Source organism: Thalassophryne amazonica, chromosome 12 (genome assembly GCF_902500255.1).
Source record: "Thalassophryne amazonica chromosome 12, fThaAma1.1, whole genome shotgun sequence".
In the NCBI taxonomy this organism is placed as follows: domain Eukaryota; kingdom Metazoa; phylum Chordata; class Actinopteri; order Batrachoidiformes; family Batrachoididae; genus Thalassophryne; species Thalassophryne amazonica.
In genome coordinates this window covers 41,911,117-41,924,853 of record NC_047114.1, presented here as the reverse complement: position 1 = coordinate 41,924,853, position 13,737 = coordinate 41,911,117, and the positions used below count along the sequence as shown (strand labels likewise).

The following is a 13,737-nucleotide window of genomic DNA, read 5'->3' as shown; positions in this document are numbered from 1 at the left end:
TGACTTTTGTTGCAACTGATTTTGTGTTGACATGCCAATAAAAGGGGGTGGGGGCATCAAACATTACTTTTGTTACAACTCTGTGATGCCTAATCTTTTGCATAGTGCTGTACATTGTGGGCCTTAATCAGGCCTGCGGGGTGCTAGTTTGTTTCTCCTGATGTAAGGATTTAGGAATGTGTGCAGATTGTACCTTCCTCTCACTTGATGACACCTCTTCCTTTGTGGGGGCAGGAATGATTTTAAAAGTCACTTCACTTTGAGAACGCGCCTGCACAAGAACAGGGAAAGGCGTGTACAACAGAAGGAATTAAAAACAGTGAAACAGTAAAAAGAAACAATATGAGCAATAGAGGTGCGACGAACCAGAAGACGAAGGATTTCCTTTTGCTTTTTGTGCTCCAGTGACACTCCGTTCACCTCCTTCAGCTCATCCCCTTCATGGATAAGATCTTCAAATAGATAGATGTGTGGAATTCATACCTCATGCACCTCGGTGTAATGCCATCGTAATGCTTCGACAAACACTAGACAGATTGTTATGGATGGAGGAGTAGACGACTCCACTGTTGGCTCACCGCTTTTGTCAGCTGCACCTCCTCTCATGATCCTCGCCACAATAATAGCCCGGTCGATTCATCTGTCTTAATGGTTGCCCCCTTTAATGGATGATGATGAGCAAAATGTAAATGGCTGATAGTAATATTGAAAAATTAGATAAATGGACAGATGTGGTCCAAAAGGAGACGTGCAGCCCAGAAAGTACAAATACATGATGATTTCATTATGTAGTCCAGACCGGCTTCTTCATTTCAGTGAAGGCTGTTTGTATATGATGGTGCCATTAGCCAGCTGCATTCATGTAACACAAAAAGAGCTGGAAAAGGTTTTAAAAATGTGTATTCTTTTCAACAGATGGGACTGATGGGAGCAAATCACAATGGAAAAAGCTTCTTATGTATTTGACTACAATCCAGCTCTCGCGCGAGGGTGTAACCCTGTTGTCTGGAAACGGGAACATACTGGATCGATCAAACGAGACATGTCAGAAAGAGGTCAGACCCCTTCCAATCGTTTTGGGATCAATACAAAAGTATGTTCTCTAATTATTGGTTCTAAGTACATTCCTTTCTGAAAGCTCAACTGCATACTGCAAACAAATGGCTGTCATAGAGTGAAGTAATTCTCATATTTGCTGTTAAAGTCATATTTTTCATGAAAGGGGTCATAGTACCCCCCTCTCCCCCACTTTTAACAAGCTCATACAGATGTCCTAAAAGACAGTTATTACAGTTTGCAGGGGAAATACAACACCAAGGCGATATATCTTGATGTTTGTTTGTTTGTTTTTTAAGTCTGCAAGAAATACAGTAAACTGATCTTGTGCCTGTCACCTTAAATGGAAAGGATCAGCTGCTGTTTCAGGCTGATATTTTGCTTATGGCAAGCGAGTGACCACATGCAGAACTTTGTCGGATTTTAAGATATTTAAGATGAAACCTCACATACACACACCTATATATATACACACACACACACACACACACACACCATTGGAATATATGCATTTCAAAAACAGAACAACAATTTTGCACAGTATGTCCAAGTAAGATGAGTCAGGTCAGCTGGACTTGTTTGGTTCCTTGTAAATGTTTTGGTCTTCATCCATAAATCCTTCGTTTGATGAAGCTTTTCTGGACACCTTGACTTGGATGAATGAGAATTTCCACAGACGTTTTGCACAATTAGAATTATGGTTTCAGTCCTGTTTACTCTTCTGTGAGGTAACAAAACATCACGAAACTAAGGGAAAAGGAAATTTCCATGGATACACACCCTGGAAGGTCATGGTCTGAAACATCATCCATATTTGTAAAACCTTAGAGCAGCCATTCGCAAATGTTAGAAAGCATCAGCTTATTTGGCTATTCATCACAGCAGATGTGGCATGAGTCTGCATGCTGATTTGGCACGTTTCCCGCTGGATGCCCTTTCTGAAGCAACTCCATATTAGACAGAAAATAAGCATGGGTGGGTCTTAAACCGGGAACCTTCTGTTTGATGAAGGTTTTCTTGATACCATGACTCAGATACTGAGAATTTCCAAAGACATTTTGCACAATTAGAATTATGGCTTCTGTCCTGTTTGTTCTTCTGTTAGTAACAAACTCTTAAAATCAAGGAAATACATGGATGCACACTCCGGATGGTCATGGTTTAAACATTGTCCATACTTTGTAAAACCTTAGATCAGCCATTCTCAAATGTTAAAAGCATTAGCCTATTTCAGCTTTCACCAACAGCAGACCATGACGAGTTTGCATGCTGGATTTGGCACAAGTTTCACACCAATGCCCTTTCTGATGCAACTCCATATTACATAGAAAATAGGCATGGTGGGTCTTAACCGGAGAAATCCCCTGGCCACCATATTTCCCTGTGCTTATGTATGTTATTCATTCAGAAAATTTTTATCCAGATCTGGATTCTGGATGAGTTGCACTTTATTTAGGCTTTGAAGAATCGTCGTCAAAAGTGTTTCACAGATTCTCACAAAATTTGCACTATAGAAACACATTAGGCCATGAAAGACTTCAGTAATTTGGAGGTTATCTGGATCCAGATCTGGATTCTGGAGTCAAGTTTCACTTATGTCAGCTTTGAAGGATTTCATCAAAACTACTTCGTGGATTCTCACCAAATTTGCCACCACAGATACATATTCAGCCATGGAAGAGTTCATTAATGTTGGAGGGTGATCTGGATCCAGATCTGGATTCTGGCTCAAATTTCACTTTAATGTAGGCTTTGAAGGATTTCATCAAAAGTACTTCACGGATTCTCACAAAATTTGCACTACAGATACATATTAGGCCATGGAAGACTCCACTAATTTTCTAGGTGATCCAAATTTGGATTCTTGATCAAGTTTCTCTTATAGGCTTTTAAAGTTTATGTCAAAACTACTGCACGGATTCTCACCAAATTTGCACCACAGATAGCTATTAGGGCGTGGAAGACTCCACTGAATTTTGGAGGTGATCCAGATTGGTTGGCGGACAATCAGAAATATCTGATTGCTCTTGTTGTTACTATTATTATTATTATTATGCATATCCTACATAGCACATGTACTACACAATGATGCCACATCTATACTGTGTTTCACAGCATGATCCAGACTGCATTAGGAATTTTTTACTTCTCCTGCTGGGCTTTCATCCTGCTGCACTTTCATATAGAGGCTTTCTTGCATTTTGACATGACATAAACTACTCACCATAGAGGGGGAAAGAATTACTGCTTTGAATCTATTTTATTGCTTTGAACGGCCTGTGTACATCACATATTGGGGCTACACAATTACAAATTTTGCAAGTGTACTTTCCCTGTTTCATGGTTGTCTTAACTTCAATACCTGCAACTTTACTTTGAGGACACAGCTCTCTTTTGTTTAATGTGGATTACTAGGTCAAGAAGACCAAATTAGAAACAGGATGAGGTTTAGCAACATAACATGACTTGAGTCATTTCTGCATTTCTTATGGTTTGAAAAGTGAAATGTCAAATTTTGTTCCCTGCAGCCATAAAAAATAATCTTTTTTCCACTTCTTGTGGGTTGACGGGAAATAGGAAATTAACATTTATTTCATAATTTATAGCAAGGAATTTGCCAGCGGTTGTAATTCTCCTGTTATTATTGACAGATATAGGTTTGCCTTGAACTTTTAAACATGAAAACTTGGACACACAGACCAGGGGCTCTTTGGTTTTCACCAGACTGACGATTTTGATGGAGTCTTCATCATCGTCCATTGCTCCATCAGGTATCGCGGGGAGTGAAGGCTCAAAGTCTCTCTGAGCAACGGCATCGTGCACAAACAGGAGACTCTGTGACAAACAATTTAAAGATGCTGATCAGTAGTCAGAGGTATTACGACAACATCCTTACACATTACTCTGATGGATCTAACATATATAGGGCAAAAACGGTGCATTTCTTAAGGTTCACTTCTATTTTTGGGCAGAAGAACTCCAAACATTGAGTAAGGCATGCTGGCTGTCAAATCGCTCTCAGCTTTAGAATGGAGAATGAGTGCCAGAGTAATCACTGAGGAAAGTCAGTACATCATCATCCGCTTTGGAGTGAGCTACTGTGAAACACTGTCAGTACAAATTTAACCAACATTTATGTTTTACCAACATCACAACTCCTGTTCTACAAGGTCATGCAATGTTTTACCAACATCATATGACCATGCCCATTAAGGTGACTGAGTGCACTTAAATAGATCTGTTCAGTGGAAGAATCTGTGGTCGAAATGGAAATGAAATTGTCACATAACCCTGAAGTACAAAACAGAGGGTTTCAACATGTTAACACTCCACCATCCACTGAAAAGCCATTGATTAATGAGCCAACATGAGAGTAATGTGGAATTATGCACACATTTTCAACACTCTAGAAATGAATAAAAAGGTGGCATTATTTTATTGATATTCTTACAATATATCAAATTATGAAATGAAAGTACACTCACAGAAATATTACCCTAACTTTTAAGATTTATGTAATTTTATTACATGACAAATTCCCATTTACTTTTTTAAAGATAATTTTAATACAAATTAATACAATTTAATACAATTTAATTATTTTACCTATGTATAGGTAACATAATTATTATGCAATTCAAACAATATACTTTATGTATTTTAAATAATACTGTCATTATTATTGATTTAAAGTAATTATATTTTATTAATACTAAATACATAAAGCTGAGGATTATGCATTTGAAATAAACAGGATTAATGAATATGCATCATGTAAGGTTTATGTGGTAGGTTTGTATTAAAATGATCTAAAAAAGTAAATGGGAATTAGTCATGTAATAAAACTACATAAATCTTAAAAGTTAGGGTAAATATTTCTGTGAGTGTACTTAACCTTGCCATTAATATGACAGGAATTCTGATAAAAAATGTAGGGCTCTTACACTTTCATTGATCTCTCTCTGGCTTGATTTCACGGATGAAGATTTAGGAAGGACACACACAATCTGTGAGTAGCAAGTTCTACAACAGTGGCAGCAGTTAAAAGTCTGCATGATATTTGGGTTAGAAGGGGCAGTAGCAGCCCGGGTTTTCCTCCTCTGGTGTTTTTCTTCCAGAGGCACCCCTCCACCTATGCTCGAATTGTAATGGCCTCATGGATTAAGTGGTGCCAGGACATTACAAGATACCAATATAATTATAATGTTACAATATACCAACATACCTAAAAAAAAAAATGTAGATTTATATATACCTCCATTTTTTACATTACTCCACAGTTACAGTTATATAAATATTAGTATACAGTACATATTTAGAGTTATAGAGGGTAGGGTTAGTAATAGTAAGTTAAAAACAAGCCCATCATGAAAATTTGAATCATTTCATGATGGGGGCATGAAAAAACTTGTGAGACTGGGCTGAAAAAAACATGATGCCCATCTCAAGAGTGTTCACTAATTTTACTATCTGTGCGTTAGCGGGTGATTTTTAGGAATTATGGCAGTGTGAGGAACTCCAGTTTGTTTAGTGTAGTGAAAATACAACAATTCCAATCATTCATTTTATCCTGTATGAAGTGCCATTTGGGAGGGAATAAAACAATGATAATAAAGACTGGGAAGAGAGGAAACATCTGCTCATCAAGTTACGAATCAGCCAATCCTTCTGTCGATTGGTCTGCTCGAATCCTTTGTGTCCGTCGACAGTTACTCTGCTTACGAGCTGTTGACACATAGACGGTGTGTGTCTGGCCTCTTTTAGGTTCGGGCTGTCAAAAACAAACATTCATTTACAGAATATTTTAGCCAGAGTCTGCCATAAGTATGTGTGAGCTCCTGCACTGGAGCCAACAACATACACGTCATTAAGAACTGTTTAATAAACTTGTTAGTTCTCAGATGTCTCCAGCTTTTCTTGGAGAAAAACTCAGATGTGTGCCGTTCACTGGAAAACCAGACACTCCGTGTGGTTGACTGGAATTTAATACAGCATGTTGTAGGGACACAAATATCACCCATAAATCGTTAATGTTAGCATTTTTGGGTCATGATTTGGCTGTTTTTTATTTATTTATTGTTTGTTTTAGTTAAATGAAGCTTTGCTTTACTAACTGTTCTTAAACTGATGGTGACAGAGCGAGGTTTTGAATTGGAGGTGAACTGCCAACTTAAACTCTGGGATTCAATTCCAGATGTGTCAATTGAGGTATCCTGTCTGTGTCTTTGAACAAGATCCTTCATCTCTACTGTCCCACTCCACCAGCTGTAATTGAGTACCAGATTTGGATTGGGAATAACTTGCAATGCACTAGCATCCTACCATGGGGAGTCAAAGGCTCTCATGACCTTCATGCTAACACGACAGGTTACAGGTTAGGATACTGTGTCCTCCAAAGGTATTGGAACACTTGGTATATCGCACATTTTAATTTGTTTATGTCATTTCAAATACAAGAAATACAAAATATAAAGAATAAAACTTTCTAAAAACTATCTCCCTCAAACTCAAATATGGAAATTTGCCTGGAAACGATTTACTTTACTTAAGCAGATCTGTCATTGATAATTGTAGCCTGTGATTTTGTTACTATGTGTCCTGTCCAGGATGTACCCTGCCTCACACCCCATAACTGTTGGGATAGGCTCCAGCCCTTCATGACCCTTAATTGAAGTAAGCAGGTATATCTACATACTATAAAAAAAACTTTCTCTCACCCTCCCTGGGAGGGAGGTATTGTGTTCCTCACAGCTTAAGCATAGCTTCTCAACAACAGTTGTCCCCAAAAATAAGATCGGAGAATCTCATAACACAAATGCTCATCTGCTCAAGTGTGAACAAAATTTTTGATCTTATTTGGGCCAAACGCAAATGATTGAGGGTCATCCTAGGATAGACTAATGTGATATACAGGAAAAACGCCAGGACAAGGTCAAAATTTGGGCTATTCTAATGAATCTGTGTAGGCCCTCAGTTGTCCAGGTGGTTTCCATAGTAGAGAAGCTTGAATCTTCGACTGGACTGGGTTGCTTGACGCGAGGACGTTTCGCTTCAAATCGCAGAAGTTTCCTCAGCTAAAATTCTTGCTCTGGTGGTCTGACTTCTTCTCAGACTTCTCAGACGGACTTGTATTCTTCTCTACAAGAGTCAAGACAGAAGTCAGACCACCAGAGCAAGAATTTTAGCTGAGGAAGCTTCTGCGATTTGAAGCGAAACGTCCTCGTGTCAAGCAACCCAGTCCAGTAGAAGATTCAAGCTTCTCTACTATTCTAATGAAGTGGTTAAAGATACACGATGTTCCTATTAAATACTAACATAAAGTAATATGACACATTTCCATTGGTCACATGACCTTCCATTGTTTGTATGTCTGTGTCAAAAGTGAGCTATGGGTGTTGGATTCTCTGAGGGCCCTTGTAATTCCTTGTTATTGTGTCCACTCCATTACTTGCACACTGTTGTATAATTGTTTCTCACAGCATGATGTTTGTGGTTATTGTCACTAGGACTTGAAGACAGTAACAGCTACGGCAACCTGACATTTGTGCCTAATGACCTTGACTCCAGTGATTGACCTTGGCCCTCATCTGGGCAATTCCAGAACCCACCAACTTGCATGCCAAGTTTGGGGCAAAATGGACAAAACAAAAAACAAAAACAAAAACAAACACAACAACAAACTTTTATATTGCCCTTTGACCCCAGTGATCATAAATGGTCCATACTGCCATAGATGGAAAAACTCTTTACCTTAAAGTGAGGTTTAGAAATGATAGCAACCAGCTCTTTGACTTCATCTCTCCACCCCTGGCATATCAGCTCTTTTATCAACTGGAGGAACAAACAAACAAAAACAGAGAGAGAAACACAGCCAGGGTTTAAATATAGCATGCATTTTAATATGTATATGTTGCGGACATGAACGAACGACTGAACCACTTCATCAGGAAGCTGAATTTATATTTTTAATTAATTTATATTGTTATATATATATATTTATAAGTTGTAGAGATTTGCTTTCAGTTTGAGTTTAAGGAAGATAACTTTAGATTTATTTATCTAAAGTTGTGTTACTGGTGTGTCACTCAGACAGCAAAATTAAGAGGTTATTTAAAAATAAGTCCTTCAGAAAGCAAAATTAAGAGGAAACTAATATTTCCTGTATATTCGTTTTGTGAATTGTTTTGTAATTTATGTCTGTATCATGGCCCAAGCAGAGGGTCACACCTTTGAGTCTGGTCTGCTTGAGGTTTCTTCTTCAGAGGGAGTTTTTCCTTACCACTGTTGCTCTGGGGGTTGGTGAGGTTAGACCTTACTTGTGTGAGGCAACCTTGTTGTGATGTGGTGCTATATAATTGAAAATAAATTAAATGAACTTAAATTAAAACTAGTTACCAGGTTTTATACAGAACAGATTAGGAGTAAATTACCTGTATTTCTTTCAGCCTGAGCATCTTCACATTATATCTCATGAATCAACAGCTGCTTGCGCATTTAAAAATCACTGGAAAAACATGTACATATAAGGCAACCAGAATTAAAGGAGAAATGCCACTTTTAACAACCTGGACCTCATTTCTTGCATAAATACACTTGTTTACTCACCGGTATAACTTTGGTGTCATTTGGAGTCTATGAGTCAAACATTTTTCTTCTTCCGCTAAGCTGGATTAGAACTTTTTGGTGCACAGCACCAGCTACTGTACTGGAGGGGCCTAGCAGTCAATATGTGTAACTGATTTCAAAATGCAACTCTTTTTAACCAGACGTGCGGTGCCGTGGCATGTCAATCATATGTGTCCTATCAGATTTCAGGCGAGTCCAGTGCAACCCTGGCCTCTGCTCTAGCTCTACCCATGCCAGGAAGTGTTCAACATTTGACATTTCCTGTTTCATTGTGGACTCAAAATTTGGCACTTTCTGTTTCAGTGTGAACTTGCCACTGTATTCCCGTGAGATTCCATGAGATCTCATCTGTCAATCCAGGAAGTGTTTGACATTTCCTGTTTCACTGTGGACTCAAAATTTGGCACTTCCTATTTGGGACTCCCTGTACCATGAGCGAGCTTTTACTTAAAGGACAATGATGATAATTGTAAAATTTGAGTTCACAATGTTTTTAACTATAAAACTCAGGAAAAGTTAAAGAGACTTCTCTACATTTCATGAGTTACAGTGGAAAATTACTCGTGCAAAATTACTGTAAAATGGACTTAATGGCTTTTGAAACAATCTTTGCTAATCCAAGACAGAAAACATTTGACTGCCTAGGGGATTTTTTTTTTAGCCGAGGCCAAAATATGGCCATCGAGTAGTGCAAAGAATTTGTGTCCGTCCATCATTCTATCTGGGTTCAGCATAAGTCCATTACTGTTACTGCCAGGGTGTTTAAATTCACAGGGACCATTCTTGGGACACAGACCATGGACAAGTTCAAAGATGGCTAACCTTGATCTATTTTAAGAAGTCAAAAGGTCACATTGTGTTTGCTATTTTTATGCTCATACAGCCAAAGGTATTTTAGCATTGCATTATACGTGTATGTGCTGCAGGCCTTAAAGATATAGTGTCAGTGCCACTGGGTTTTTTTTACCTTTTTTTTCCCTGTCTGCATACACAGTAATGGTAAATGCCACACTTGCAGAACCATTTATAAACATTAGTACACATATATGCCATTTATTCTTGCAAAACAGAAGGTATGTACTGCATGAGTGAACATGGTGTGCATGTGTGACCCCCATCCGCCCTTCCCGATAAGCCTGCAACATCCTACTCAAAGCCAATCAGCAACTTCTATCAGGAAGGGCCGACCACCAAAACAACACAAAGACAGACAAGAACGAAAGACAAGTGGTGAAGGCAAAAGCTGTGAAGTGAGACACCGAGGAGACGGGGCCCCAACCATACAACATACCAGGACAAACAACCACACATGAACAAGTAGTGACAGCAACAGTCTGTTGTCTAATTAGTGAGCATCCATACCCTAATCTAGGACACCAGAGTTTTGATCCCCTTGAGAGCACCCAAAACCGAACTGTGGTGACGGCCACAAACACGCAACCATCCACACACAGAGACCCAGATCACAGCTAAATATCCGATCACTACTGTGGCTTGGTGTGTTGGGCCAAGACAAGAGTACAGAACCTTACCATATGACGTGGACCACTCCGGCACATCAGAAGCCGACCATAAGCAATGATGGAAATGGGTCCAGGATGCAGGGCCCCAGGAGAAACCAGGAGAAAAAGGGCAGTGGAAGGGCACAGGGGCCAGGAAGGGCAGCCACCAGGGTTTTTTACGATTTAAGTCATAAAAAGAATTTTCTTGGCACCACTATAATTTTATTCTTTAACACTTAGATAAGGGATTCATAATATTATATTACCAATGTGATCAAATTTCATGCTGTCTGAAAAGAATTTAGAATTTCAACCCCTGAGGGGGAGAAATTCAAAGGAATTCAAAGGAACATTTAGTAGATTTGGAAGTGATTTATAAAAATCTTATGGATGCTAACATAAGATGAGGCACAGGTAATCTCATAACATCACACATGCGCATACATGCTTCCTCCTGCAGTTAATCTGCATAATGGCAATGACGTAAAAGAAAATATTCACTATGGAATTTTCCACAAAATTAATTTGTTCTCTTCATTAAAATGAGATGTAATTTTGCAACATGTTACAAAAATAAACCTACATTATAATGCTTGGATTTTGATAGAAACTAAATTTTCTTAGGGTTTATGAAATCTGAAATGCTCTATAACTTTAAATGCAGGAATTGATGTATACTAACAAATATAAGCAATAACTTGGGTTCATGTGGTCTGCAATGAAACAGAGTTCAAAGTAAATGATGAATACTGCAGGGGTTTTGTTACATTCTTTAGCCATACAATCCCAATTTCTGTGCTGGAGTTGAATATAATGGTATATTAGTATAGATGTAGTATAGTATATAGTTTTATATAGCACCTTGCAATTTATTTGATTTAAATGGTTAGGTTATGGGCAGGATTAAGAGTCAGGGTGTAAGGTTTCATTTCCTGCATATTTGAAAAGTTTGGAAATTTGAACTTCTGCTTGCACACCACAGCTTTGCACACGTTGGAAGTCTTGCATTGGAGCAAAATTCTGATGTGGTCCAGGTTCAGTTCCCACAACAGTTATTCTATTTTCAGGATCACCTGCCAAAAAAGACCAATAGTACTTTACAAATCCTCAGATGGGGCTAGTTATTAAGATACTACTGCTCATCTTGTTACCCTGCACAACGGCAAAGCAGGGTATTGTAATTGGTTCTGTGTGTGGTCTGACTATGAACAAGATAACAAAAAAAAAAACAAAAAACAGCTAGACACATTTTCATTGAGCATGACTGGAATATTATATGGCAGATATCTTGATGATTAATTTTTGAAGAGGATCAGACAAAGGTCAAGGTCAACATGGTGTAAAAAACATTTTTGTTATATCGCCACAGCCAAAAGGGCTAGAGAGATTATTTAAAGTTATATTGAACAGCAAAATATTTGTGATTGATTGGTAACATGAACTGTCGGACATAGATATATCCTAGTGTGCAGAGCAGAGAGCACACAGGGTTTGTATCAGCCCTCTGGTGCCTTTCATTAGTAAGTGCTTTCCTTGGTTGATGCTAATTTTCTGTGTTCCTATTTAGCCCCTGTTGATAAAAAAAAAAAAAAAAAACCTTCTGAATGTTTAATGTTCAGGCTATACAATAGGTGTGGCGACAGCTAAAACAGGGTTGCCACAATCGTCTGCAGCAGGCAGAGAGGCAGTGAGTGAGTGTGCACGGACGTCCTCTTGTGTGTATTACTGTAATAACTTCTACTGCTTCAAGATGTTGAGGCAGTCTCCAAAAACACAATGCATGAAGGTATTAGTTTCCATTGTGAGCAAACAGAAGCCTCTCTGAGGGGAAACAGACTCATGGTTTGGCCCTTCCAGTAGGTCGTGAGGATATAAGCCAGGCGGAGGGTGGCTGTCAGAGCGAATCTGAAGCAAAGGGAGTTAAGAAGAAGAAGGAGGATTGTGGGTATGGAAACATGGCCGAAACAAGGAGAGATAATGAAATGGAAGAACTGGAAAGGGGATGTGAGGATGGAAAAGTAAAAGAAAGAAGGAAAGGAGAGCAATCAGGAAATAAAGAAGAGGGAGACTGAATGAGATGAAGTAAAGGGACTGGTAAGAAATGAGATGTACATCTGAGTGGAACAGAGACGGGCTGTTTAACTGTGGGTCGTAGCGGTAGCGGGAGTGCGCCATGTCACTTCATCTTAAATCTCAAATTAATTATATTCCGCCAACCTGAAACATTAGACAAGGCACTAAATGCTTTTAGCAGTCGATCACCAGCACTGTCCCTGCTGACCTTACTTCTGGCAGGTCTGAAGCACGCCTTAAAACATCTTGAGTATCCGGCCATGACATCGCTTTGACATAACGTTTCAAAATGTAATACATACGGGGCTGTACACCACGCGCTTCACTTAAGCCTGTGTGTGGACAGGAAAGTCGTGTGAGAAGGGTATAAGTGGTGACAAATATTCCGTGTTTGTTCTGAGGTCAGGTCGATTTTCTCGGCAGCGGGTCTGTCTGCAAAAGATGTTTGGAGAGAGTCACTTACGTTCGCGACCAGACTTTCGGCCTGTTCCTGAGAAGGGACTGGGCATTGCTTCTCAAAATGCTTCAGCTGCTCGTGGATCTGTCGAGTAGAGTGTCACAATATAGTCTTACAGTTATTATATATTCTGTCACAGCGCCAAAAGGTAAACAGAAACCCCAACAAAACCCACAGTCCCTTTGAAATACCAGGAATTAAAAGCGCTTTGGTCAGGGTGGAACCCAACTGGTTAAATAAAAAAACAAACAGTCATGACAATCTCTTGATTAACTCACATCCCTTTTTTTCAGACCGATGTCATTTGTAGATACTGATAAAGTCAGAATCACATCAGAATAAAGATAACATCCTGTTTTAGCAGATTCAAGTAGTTCAGAATAAGGAACCCAAAAAGTTCATACTTAAGCTCAATTGGATGAGATTAGTTTTATTTTGGGAGATGGAGCAATGTCATTTTACCCCCAGAATGTCTTTCAACATAATTGTTCTCGACATGATTTGCATGACAAGAAATTTCAGTATAAACAGAGATGGGAGTGGCTCCTCAATCAATACCCTTCCCCCCCCACCACCTCTCAGCCCTACAAATAAATAAATTAATAAAATAAATGAAGTTAAATTAAATGACCAGGCTTCTGTGCTTTTTTCCCCATTTCTGTGTTCTCTATGTGCCAGAATGGTTCTATTTGACAGTCACGCTGCATGTGCCAAGCAAAGCAGGCGGTAAAGCGCTCTCATATGAGCACCAAACAAAAATGTCCCATCTCCCATTTCACCTTGAATAGCAGATGTAGCTTTTTTCAACCAGCATGCTGTGGAGGAACCTGTAGTCTTCTTCTCTGTCAAGATGAGATGCTTTCACTGACATTGTTGATGATATTACCTGGAGGATGGACCAAGAATCAAACACATGCCAAGGCAGTCTTCCAACCTCTTACTGTAAATCACCAGTATGATTTTGTGACAAATATTAGGCTGTGTGACGTGGGGATCCTCGCTTTCAACCCAGTTAAGTCAGTG

General features: G+C 39.0%; 1 long non-coding RNA gene across 1 annotated transcript; it reads right to left on the bottom strand.

Annotated features, from left to right (window-relative positions):
* Nucleotides 1-193: 193 nt before the first annotated feature.
* LOC117521756 lies at nt 194-629 on the bottom strand. Its single transcript, XR_004564048.1, has 3 exons — nt 579-629; nt 367-452; nt 194-271 (listed from the first exon to the last, which is right to left on the bottom strand). It is a non-coding gene; the product is annotated as an uncharacterized LOC117521756 (long non-coding RNA).
* Nucleotides 630-13,737: the final 13,108 nt, after the last annotated feature.